Source organism: Terrapene carolina, unplaced genomic scaffold (assembly GCF_002925995.2).
Source record: "Terrapene carolina triunguis isolate 2854851 unplaced genomic scaffold, T_m_triunguis-2.0 Scaffold675, whole genome shotgun sequence".
NCBI classification, from domain to species: Eukaryota; Metazoa; Chordata; order Testudines; family Emydidae; genus Terrapene; species Terrapene triunguis.
In genome coordinates, this window is record NW_020665026.1 from 37,224 (window position 1) to 48,393 (window position 11,170).

The 11,170-nt window shown below is 49.3% G+C and overlaps 1 protein-coding gene across 5 annotated transcripts in view; it reads right to left on the bottom strand.

The window, feature by feature from the left end:
* Positions 1-10,390, bottom strand: part of USF1 (upstream transcription factor 1) — a 25,476-nt gene extending 15,086 nt beyond the window's left edge. For 3 of the 5 annotated variants that reach the window (XM_026659767.1, XM_026659766.1, XM_026659764.1), the window contains exon 1: positions 10,218-10,320. The gene's annotated coding sequence lies outside the window, so the exon portion shown is untranslated. The other 2 variants (XM_026659765.2, XM_024201969.3) reach the window with 2 other exon arrangements.
* Between the last annotated feature and the right edge of the window lie 780 nt (positions 10,391-11,170).

Consider the following 11,170-nt stretch of genomic DNA (forward strand, 5'->3'; position numbering starts at 1 on the left):
CCCCCCCCGCTGAGCTCCAACCACTTTCACTTGGTCCCCCCTGCAGTCTCCCATTGCCCCTGCACCTGGCACCTCCCTGTGCATCCAGATCCCCCACTGAGCTGCCTGCACCCAGACTGCCCCACACAGAACCCTCTTGCTCCCCCCACAGAACCCTCTTACCCCCATCTGGAACCCCCACACTAAGTCCCTCTGCACTTGGATCTCGCTGCCGGGCTGAGCCTCCCTGCCCACATGTGGTGTGCCTGGCACAAAAGGGGCAGGGCTCCAGGGTGTTTCTGTGGCAGGCACGGCCCTTGTGCTGTGTCAGGGTCAGGTTCAGCCTCACTGCCAAGTCCCTGTCCCAGGAGGGCAGGGGAGGCTGCAGGGTGTTCTCCCACCTCAGTGGCCTGTGCTCCCCACTGCCATGCTGGAGCTTCCACGTTTATTTATTGTAAAAAATAAAACTGCAGAATTTTAAAATATTATGCACAGAATTTGATGCAGAATTCCCTCCGGAATATGGGGCGCTGTACAGCTGTGATGGTGGGACTGTGAAGGGGGTGCTGGACAGTCGGGGATCTGTGGGTGGGGGAGCTGGGCAGGGGGTATGGTGTGCAGGGTGCTGTGCAGTTGTGGAGGGAGGTTAGCAGGAGGGGTCCCTGGGCAGTGGGTGCTGGGCATAGGGATCTGTGGGGAAGTCTCTGGGTGAGGGGGTGCTGGGCATAAGGGCAGGACACTGGGCAGGGGGGCAGCTTGGAAGGGGCACGTTGGCAGCGCAGGGCTGGGCGGACCAGTGTGCATCTAGCAGTTTGGGTTTGTAAACAGTGCCCTTGTGCTAGGCCAAGTGGGGCCACTGCCTCTGTGCCTCATTGCCCCCAACCGGCCCCTCGCTCTACAGACCACCCTCCATCACAGGCCCTATTTCCCCAATGGGGGCCCACAAATATGTTTGGCACCGGGCCCACAAAAAGCTAATCTGGCCGTGCCCAGATTATTAGCGGTAACCCCATCACCTGCCTTACTTATATCTTATCCCCATCACTCACTGTTCAACCAAGGATCTTCAAGTGCCTTATAGACAAAATTTTGTCTCCCTGCACCGCACAAAAGCAGCAGTTCCAGTCTCTGCTACAGCTGCCTTCTCTTCTCACACCCGCCACCAACCCCCCAATCGATCCAGGATCCTCCTCCTTGTTTTTAAACACCCTCTGTGGACTTGTTCCATCTCACTTCCTGGACCATGTCTCTCCACTGCCACTCCACTGCTGATCTGACTCGGGCCTCCTCTGCCACCAGGAACGAGAGTGCCTTCTCCTCTGCAGCATCTGTCTCTCTCCACCTCGCTGACTCCTCAGCTGAACCAATCTCAGCAGAGGCTTCCAAAGCTGCCTCAGGGATTTGGGTGGCCCTTAGTCCCCACTAAAATTAACAGCACAACTTTGTCCCCTTTATGTCCCCCTCTGCTATCTTTTTATGCGACTATAATTATACAGCAGAACCTGCTTCCACTGCACTCGGGGTAGAGGCCCTCTGGGGATCAGGCAGCAGAATAAAAGCCCCAGTTTGTTTCAGCACATACTGATTCTGGGATAGCCAAATCTCGGCTTGAAGTGAACTGAAGGAACACCATCAGGAGATCTCGCTGCATGTAGCTGTGAGAAAGCCCTTGGAATACAGTTTGGATGAACACACAAATACACCTCGCCTCCCCACAGCCTTCACCTCGACATGCTAACACACACAGAAGCTACAAACTGCCTTGTCTTCACTAGGAAGCTACCACAAGTCAGGAACACACCTTATTTCCAACTGAAGACTTGCCCCAAATGCCCTGCTCTGAGCACCAGAGAATACTGCCTCCTTTTACAGCCTGCTCTCAACTCTGCGGGCTCCCTGTCTCCACAGAGAAACTGGAGCAGTAACTCAAGTGTCCTCTCTGCTCCTCATCCACCCGCCAGCCGTCTCTTCAGAGCTCTGTTTCTCTTCTCCTCCTAGTCAAGTGTTTTAGTTGGCTGCCGCCTGGGCTGCTGTGTATTTCAGGCTTCTTGCTTCCATGTTGCGTAACAGGGATCACCCCTGCTCAGTGTACTCTGCACATGAATCATTCATTAACATGCCACTAAGCAGGGAAATGATTGATTTTACCCTCCAGCTGGCTGAGTCCGGAGTCTCACCGTTTGTTGTAAGGGCTGTTGAGTTCCCAGCCTTGGAGAGAGGATTTTAATATGGGGGGCAGGGGAAGCTAGTTTTTGGACAGTGCTGGGGAAGGGAGATGAACTGACTCTCTGGATACCGAACCCCTCTGGTTTAGCTGTAGGAAGGTGACAGCATGGACGGCAGTTGTTCGAGCTTCCTCTCCAAGGCCCTAGCCTAGAAGAACCTGCTCCAGTTGATTAAAGAGGGGCCATCTCCATGACCCCATTCTTTGCTTGGCCCTTCAGCTGAGATAGCCAACAGGGGGCCGATAACATCAAATAGGGGGCAACGTCTGCGACGAGGACACGAGTTCCACTAAAAAACAGGCTGAGACTCGGCATCTCCGTCAGCAGAGGCGTAGGATTGACTGGTGGCTAGAGCACCAGCCTAGGATGTGGAAGAACTGGGTTTAAGTCCCTGCTCTGCCACAGACTTGCTGTGTGACCTTAGGAAAATTCCTTAGCTGATCTTTGCCTCAGTTTCCCATTGGTACAACAGGGATAATAGCCCTGCCCTCCCTCACCGGGGGATTGGGAGGATAAATTGTGAGGTGCCCAGATACTACAGTAATGGGGGCCAGATATGTCCCTTAGATAGAGGATGTGTCACAGAGTCATTAGATGGAAAGGATTTAAGAGGGTAAAGTTTGATTTAGCTTAAGTGGGCAAGGGGTCGATGCAAGCTAAAAATCAATCTAATCAAATTAAGAGCATCCACCCAGAATTCTGTACCAGTTAACTACATTAATTCAAAACCAAGTACCAGGTGAAACCATGCCGCTTTGTGTTTAGTCCCTATTGTTGCGAGGTCACAGTTTATCCCAACGCCCTGAGCCAGCTTAGCGTCTTGAAGACAAGGATCAATTTGGCCCCTTATATTATTGCTGCCCCTACTCCAAGTAGCAAATGCCAGTTCCAGGGTTGTAACAAAAACCAGACAAAGAAATGTCCCTAAACCTCTCAAATAAGATCACTACAATGGGAATGCTCACCCCAGCATGTAGATCAGGGGTCGGCAATCTTTCAGAAGTGGTGTGCCAAGTCTTCATTTATTCACTCTAATTTAAGGTTTGGCGTGCCAATAATACATTTTAATGTTTTTAGAAGGTCTCTTTCTATAAGTCTATAATATATAACTAAACTATTGTTGTATGTAAAGTAAATAAGGTTTTTAAAATGTTTAAGAAGCTTCATTTAAAATTAAATTAAAATGCAGAGCCCCCCAGACCGGTGGCCAGGACCCAGGCAGTGCGAGTGCCACTGAAGATCAGCTCGCATGCCGTGCATGCCATAGGTTGCCTACCCCTGATGTAGATGCTCACTCTGGGTTTACACTGTTCAACTGTCAGGGGACAGAGACAGGCCATATTTTTGCCCCAAACTGAGGTACTGTGAAGGATTTGGAGCTGCCCTGTGATAACTGATGAATACTGTATGTTCGCCTGGTTATTGGGATGTTTACATGACTTTGGGCTGGTCTACATTGGGAATTTACATTGGCATAGCTACGTCTCTCAGGAGTGTGAAAAATCCACAGACCCTGAAAGACGTAGGCCTGGTCTACACTGCCTGGTTAGATCAACATAAGCTGCCTTGCGACAGCCTAGCTATGGAAGTGTCTTCACTTCAATGTGGCTCCTGCTGATGTAAATGCCTCTCTATGCCAATTTAGTAACACTACGTCCCCAAGCAGCGTAGAGTCACGGTCGATGTGTCAACACAGTGTCATTGTAGACATTGGATTGCTTACATCGACTGGTACTAGCTTTCAGGAGCCATTTCACAATGCCCTACACTGACAGTCCAATCAATGCAAGCGCTCCTGGTTAGGACACACACTGCTGACACAAGAAGCGAAGTGTGCACACACACAAGTGATCTAAAAACAGTGGTGGCTTGATGCTGATGTAAATTAGGTTGACATAACTTTGTAGTGTAGACATATCTGTACTATGCTGATCTAACCACTGGTGTATGGTCCACTAGGTCGATAGAAGAATTCTTCTGTTGACCTAGCTACAGCCTTTTGGAGAGGTGGGTTAACTAGAGAGATGGGAGAATGCCTCTTGTCATTGTAGTGAGCACTGAAGAGCTGCAGCTGTGCTACCTTAGCATTTTAAATGTTGAGATACCCTTACCTTGCTGGCCTTAAAGATAAAACACCAAATATCATGAGACGCGATCAAGAGTTATCTACTCTGACCTTCTAACAGTGTTGCCGACCTAGTGGTTCCTTATGACCTTAAATGACATGAAATGTTTCCATGAAACATTTATAATAATCCCCTGAAAACATTTCACCCCACTACATCAATATGCCCCTGGGATGCTGGCAAGCCAAACCTTGAAAATGCAGTTAACTAGAATTAGAAATTAAACTGACTAGTTCAAATGCATTGTCCAAGCTGGGTGGGTAAGTTAACTACAAGGAAAAGGGAATGGAAAGGTAATACTGCATTTTAAAAATTCCACTTTAATAATCTAAGGTGTTATCAGTGAGAAGTTTGCAGATAGAGGCAAAAGGCAGCATCCCTTTAAGGAAAGGGACAACAAAAACAAAACCATTGGCTTGTCCTATTTCTATGTTCTCTCTCTCTGGTGATATTTTGGAATGATCTTTCACAGCTGGAAGAAGGAAGTATGAGCAAGCTAACGATAGCAACTGCCAACAAGTTTTTTTCTTTAGCCAACTTACTGAACAGGAAATAAATGACCATTAAAGTGAAAAGCTGGAGCATATTTTGTAAATAGACATTTTACTGAAGAAGAGGACGCTCCTGCAGTGTTAACCCCTATTTCTCTAATGCTATTGCGACAATTTAAGGGATAGACCCAGAAAAGAGACTGTTGGCAGCATGTGGAACTTTGTTTGAACTCTCAGGGTACGTCTACACTACCCGCCGGATCGGCGGATAGCGATCGATCTATCAGGGATCGATTTATCGTGTGTAGTGTAGACGCGATAAATCGATCCCCGATAAGCTCTCCCGTCGATCCCGCACCGCGAAGACACAAAGTAAGTGATTCTAAGTCAATCTAAGATACGTCGACTTCAGCTACGCTATTCTCCTAGCTGAAGTTGTGTATTTTAGATCAATCCCCCCCCCACACACCCCCCCGCCAGTGTAGACCAGGCCTCAGAGATCCCGGATGAAAGGAGCCTCCCGGATCTCTAGCTGCAAGATATCCTTTCTGTATATGGATTCCTGCTGAACATGGATTCCTTCCAGCTCTTACACCCATAATAAAGACAAGGCTTGAAAAAAGGTACCAGTCATCTACTAGCCCGAGAAAACCTACTAGCCCAGAGGCCAACATAAGAGAGGGGGTGGCACTGGCAAGATCCACGGGAGATACCTGTGGAGGGGTCCGGCACTTCTACCTACCAGACAATAGATAGGCCTGGGGGCGGGGCTGAACTCCGTGCTAGGCATTATAGGCCCAGCTTTCGTCCAGAGAATGTTCCTAGCTCTCACAGACACAGGAGAAGATGGAAAACCTGACCAAAGCGTAAGTGGTGCTTGCCAGAGTCTGCAGACACTCTGGAATAAGAGCCAAGAGGGGTGAACTGCCCCATTCATCTTAACTGCAAAACCTTTTGACGTCATAGAGAAAGGCAGAGCCCCATGTGAAGTGTGCTTGGGTCCCAGACTGGGCAGCAGACAAAGTCAGGACCCCAGCATTCTAGTGCCAGCTCTGCTATTCACTGGCTGTGTGACCTTGGGCCAATTATTACATAAGAACGGCCAGACTGGGTCAGACCAAAGGTCCACCTAGCCCAGTATCCTGTCTTCCAACAGTGGCCAATGCCAGGTGCCCCAGAGGGAATGAACAGACCAGGTAATCACCAAGTGATCCATCCCCTGTCGCCCATTCCCAGCTTCTGGCAAACAGAGGCTAGGGACACCATCCCTGCCCATCCTGGACCTATCCTCCATGAACTTATCTAGTTCTTTTTTTAACCCTGTTATAGTCTTGGCCTTCACAATATCCTCTGGCCTCAGTTTTCCTATCTGTAAAATGGGGATGATTGCACTCACAGCTGTAAAGCCCCTGGGGATTTATGAATGAAAAGCTCAGTATAAATTAAACACTAAGTGTGCTACCAGCTTTCATGCTGGCTCCAGCTAGGACCAGAGTGTGTGATATATTTGCAGTCTAGCTTTCCAGAGGAAACAGAAGGAAGGTGCTCTCTTCTCAACCTCCTCCTGCCCCCAAGATTCATGACTATGTGGGGTAGCAGCAGCAGGAGGAGAAGGTAGCTCTAGCCCTACCTGCAAGAGGATGGCGGTCTCTGCTACAGTACCCCTACCCAGCATCTCTTCTGAGCCCCCTTTCCTGTGCACCTGCTCTAGTGCTACTTCCACGCATAACTTTTCCAAGCGGCAGATGTGATACCACCACTCTTGTCTGCGGCTACCACAGGGCTCTGCCCAGCTGCATGAAGAGTGACCAGTCTCATTTTGCTCCAATCCTGCTTGGGCAAGCTACAAGCTGCAACAAGGACAATCTGTAAACTCAGGCCAACGCAAGTGCTGAGGGTCCCATTTGAATGGTTTCCTCTGCAGCCAGGACCAAAATCATTCAAAAAATTAAACATAACAAAATCATGAGCTATAGAATTCTACAGAAGTTGATGCCTTAGCCTCTCTCACCACCCTGCTCTCCAGGGAAAGCTGCCAAATCACCACCAGCAAGCAGACTTTGCCAAGCCCCAGATACAGATTTTAAAATACCCACTGTATCATTCTTATTTATTGTTTGTAGGTTTGTAGCACTACATTTTAATAAGCTGAGGCGTTATGAGTAGGAAGTTTGCAGTTAGAGGTTAATAAATGGTTTGGTAACTAGACAGTATCATTTAAGGAAGAGACCAATCTATCAAACAATTGATTAACCCCTCGAATAAAGACTCTGCAATCATCTGCAGAAGATCCAACTCTCACAGCCGTATTCGCTCTGCAGAGTAACAGGAGTGAAAACTCATTGGGTGTGATCTTTTTTAGATTGACTTTTCAATCTTCCCTTTCTCCCTCCCCCCCCCAAAAAAACCCCAACATTTTAAAAATAATCTTTACCTCCCAAGGGTATTTTGTTATTTACATTTTTTAAATAAAGTTGAAGTTACAGAGTCAACTTCAAGGATCACACAGAAACAGGAGTTTATCACCAAAATCACTTCAGACGTGAAAAAAAAATCTTAAACTCAAACTTCTGACCCCTCACCTTCTGTTTCCTTCAATCATCTCTCCCCACTTGGACACTGGATGCCAGTTTCACTTTCGCATTCTTGATAGTGCAAGACTAGGGTTTCAAACAGGGCAGGGGAACGTCTATTTACCTTTGAACAACTGTTTGCACTAGAACTTTTTTCAAAACACTTGAAGCATTTCTATTGGGCACAGGCTTGTTTGGGTTTTTTTTTTTTTGTAGTTATGGGCCAAGTTTAACATAGCAGCTGATTTTGTTTCAAGAGCAACAACTTAAATGTATGCAGAAGCTAATCTTACCACAATATCTATGTGCTAACAGCAGAAAGTTCCTTGGCAGAATTCTGTGAATGCTCTTGCTAAATAAAAACAGCACAGCCAGTGGGGCACTCACTTTTGTGCACCTTGCACAAACACACAAGACTGATGTATTTTTCATGTATCAACAAGCAGCGCATGATTAGGCCCTGATACTGCAAGCAGGCCCAGGAGAAACCGCAATGCCCACTGTAAGAGTCCACCCACGCAGGGCAGATTGCAGGATCAGGGCCTTAGATATTTGGAAGACTTTCCACTGGTGCTAGTACAAGGATATTTTAATGAGCATCTTGTCGATTCGGGGAAAGTCCATAGAGAGATTTGTTTGTAAAGCTCTCAAGTTTAGGAGTGTGCCTAGAACGGTTAAGCATTACTCACCTCTCCAGTCTAGAGCTACTGCTAAAATCATCACCAGCAATCTGCTGCTGTCAACACCTACCCCTACTTCACTGGATTCTCTCACCTGAGTCAAGTTCCACATCCTCGCCACAAGTACTCCTATCCTCACATTTAACACTTAACAGGAGCCTGACACTGGCTATATCTCTGCTCTTCCCCTGCCTCTGCATTTTCTCTCACCAGCTCCCTTTGTGACCTTCTCCCACTCCTGGTTTCACTTAGTTTCCATACCACTCCCTGTGCTCAGACCAGTCATACATGCAGAGCACCTCACCTCTCCACCTTCAAACCCAATTCCCGTGCAAAGCCTTCCAGTGCTGGTATCTTCACCACAATATCACTGCACAAAATGGCCTGAAACTGTCAACCTGTGCATCGTATTTGCTTAAGACCTGGTCTACTAACAAAATTGCACTAAAGGTTTTTTAAAAAAAACTGATTTAGTTAAACTGGAGCAAAACTCCACATTGACATTTTAAATTTGATTTAAACCTGGTTTATGTTGTTTAGCTTGTGTCAGTAAGTTTACATGCACAAGCTACACAGATATATTGGTTTAAAATTGGTTATAAGCATTAAATGAGGGATTTACATCAGTTTAGCTTTACTCAAACTTCATTTAAAAAATGATTTAACTAGTGCAACTTCTGCAAAAGATTATAAGGCCCTGTTTACACACGGAACCCACATCAGTTTAGAGGCCAATTTCAGTTAAACCAGTGCAAATCCTTTCGTGGACACTTCTATCACTTTAAAACTGGCTGCATGGTTTAGCTCGCACCTGGCTGTTTCCTGAGGGAAGCTAAACCAATATAAGCCAGGTTTAAATCACGTTAAGAGCATCTATACAGGGTTTTGTGTCAAATTTAAATCACACCTTTAGTTAAACCAGTGTTACTTTGCGTTTAGACCAGCTGTAAGCTCTTTGTCTTTTTGTGTTTGCAGCAATCTAAACATTAGAACAGAAAAGTAAACTGTATGTGAGGCCCCCATAAAAGGGAACAATAAATCAAGCACAATCATAACAGATCGCCCCTGTGCAAACCTGGATGTCATGGCTGCAAGACAGCGCAAGCAGAACCCTGTGTATTCTCTGCACGCACACGCACCATCTCGCCACAAAGACTCAGCACAGAAACGCAAACAGTCCTATTCCCCCAGCAGGGGTGGTGGTGCGATAGGAGATGATAACAAAAGCCTTTATTATTGTGCGGGGAGGAAACAGGCAGCTAAGCAGCTCCTGATAAGACGTGGCTGATGAATGACTGATGATTACAGAGAAAGGAGGGTTCAGGTTCATCAGGTTAATGTAAACAGGGGCACTCAGAGGAGGGGATGGACCAATCACACCTGGCAGGGGAGGAGAGAAGAGGTTTGCTGTCTGACATGCACCAGACAGATTCCCCAATAAAGTCTTCCCTCCAACACATGCAGAAACCCAGCCAAGGGACAGAGGCCAGGGGGGATGAGGCCAGGCCAGTAACAATAAGGCAGCGAGCTATGTCGATTGCTGGCGATGATACACTGGTTTTACTAGTACGGCCCCTGCGTCTCGCATTCAGCTGTTTGCTTCTAGTCTATCCAGGGTCTTACACCCTGTTCATCACCGCAGCATCTGTTATTGCGATGCCCAGCGCTCTTCAGAGCAGGGAGTGGGCTTGCAGAGCACCCGGCAGTGAGGGGGCAGGGGACCACCCCGATAATCCAGAAGAGAACTAAGGGGGCCCCCACGGCCTCTCACAAAAGGGGGCAGTCGGGGGGGCTACAGCACACTTGGGGCAAAGGGGGCAACATGCCCAGGCCAGGTGACAGGGGCCTGCAGGAGGAACGAGGGGCTGCACCCCCCAGCCCTGAGGAGTCCCCAGCCCACCACAGTGCCAGGTGCAGCCAGCACCGCCCCGAGACCCTAGGATGGGAGGGAGCAAAGCCAAGCCAGCCCCTCCCCCCAACCTAAGTCCACCCCCGGCCCGGCCTGTACCCCCACCCTAGGGCCACCCCCAGTCTGGGCCCCTCCCAGCCAGCCGCCCCCCCGGCCCCTTCCCCACCAGCCGGGCACAGGGGCCGAACTGCGCCAGCAACATTGAGCGCCTCCCCCCCCCCACGGTCCCATTACCTGTTTTTTCCCTTTATCCCTCTTGCTCTCTCACCCCCTTTTCTCGCCATGGAGATTTGCACATGCGCACTCGCCCAACGCCCCCTCCCCCCGCACCGCCGCTGCTGCCGCCATTACCGTGCAGGGCGGAAACAGGGCGGTAACCCGGCCCCGCCCCTCCCTGAGCCACCACTCGCCGCCATCTTAGTAAGGGGCGCTCTGCGCAGCTCGTTTCCCCTCCCCGCCGCCATCTTAGTGCCGGGCACCTTGCGTCAGGGCTCCCGAGCGGACGCCATCTTAGTACGTGGCGTTATGTTCCGTTGTTTCCGGCGGGCGCCATCTTAGTTCGGTGCGCTCGCCAGGCCAACTTCCGGCGGGGCTCTCGTAATGCCCCCCGACTTCCGGTGGCGGGGAATGCCTTGGGCCAAGCAGCGTCTGGCAGGCGCCATTTTGGTTGAGGGCAAAAGACAGTTCCGGCCATATTTGCTAGGGGCAAAGGGCATTCCTGCCCCCAGGCTGCCCCTTGGGAGTGGGGTTAGTTTACTGCCCCCATAGAAATGCCATAGATCGGTGGGGCCTTGGGGGTGTTGCCCCATGCCCTTTTTACTCCCTTCTTATAGAGTTGGGAGGGTTTAACCTAGGGTTACCATATTTCAGCACGGAAAAAAGAGGACGGGAGGAGCCCCGCCCCCGTTCTGCCCTAGCCCCGCCCCTGTCCTGCCCTAGCCCCGCCCCTTCCACTCCCCGCCCCCCCTCAGAACCCCAACCCTCCCCCTGCTCCTTGTTCCTTGACTGCCCCCTCCTGGGACCCCTGCCCCTAACTGCCCCCCAGGACTCCACCCCCTATTTATGTACAGGCGTGACTACCTGCCCTTTCCTGGTTATTATACGCGGCCAGTCCGCATCCACATCCAGTAGTTAAAAAAAAAAATAAACTAATAATTTAAATTGGAATTTCATCCATTAATAAGTAT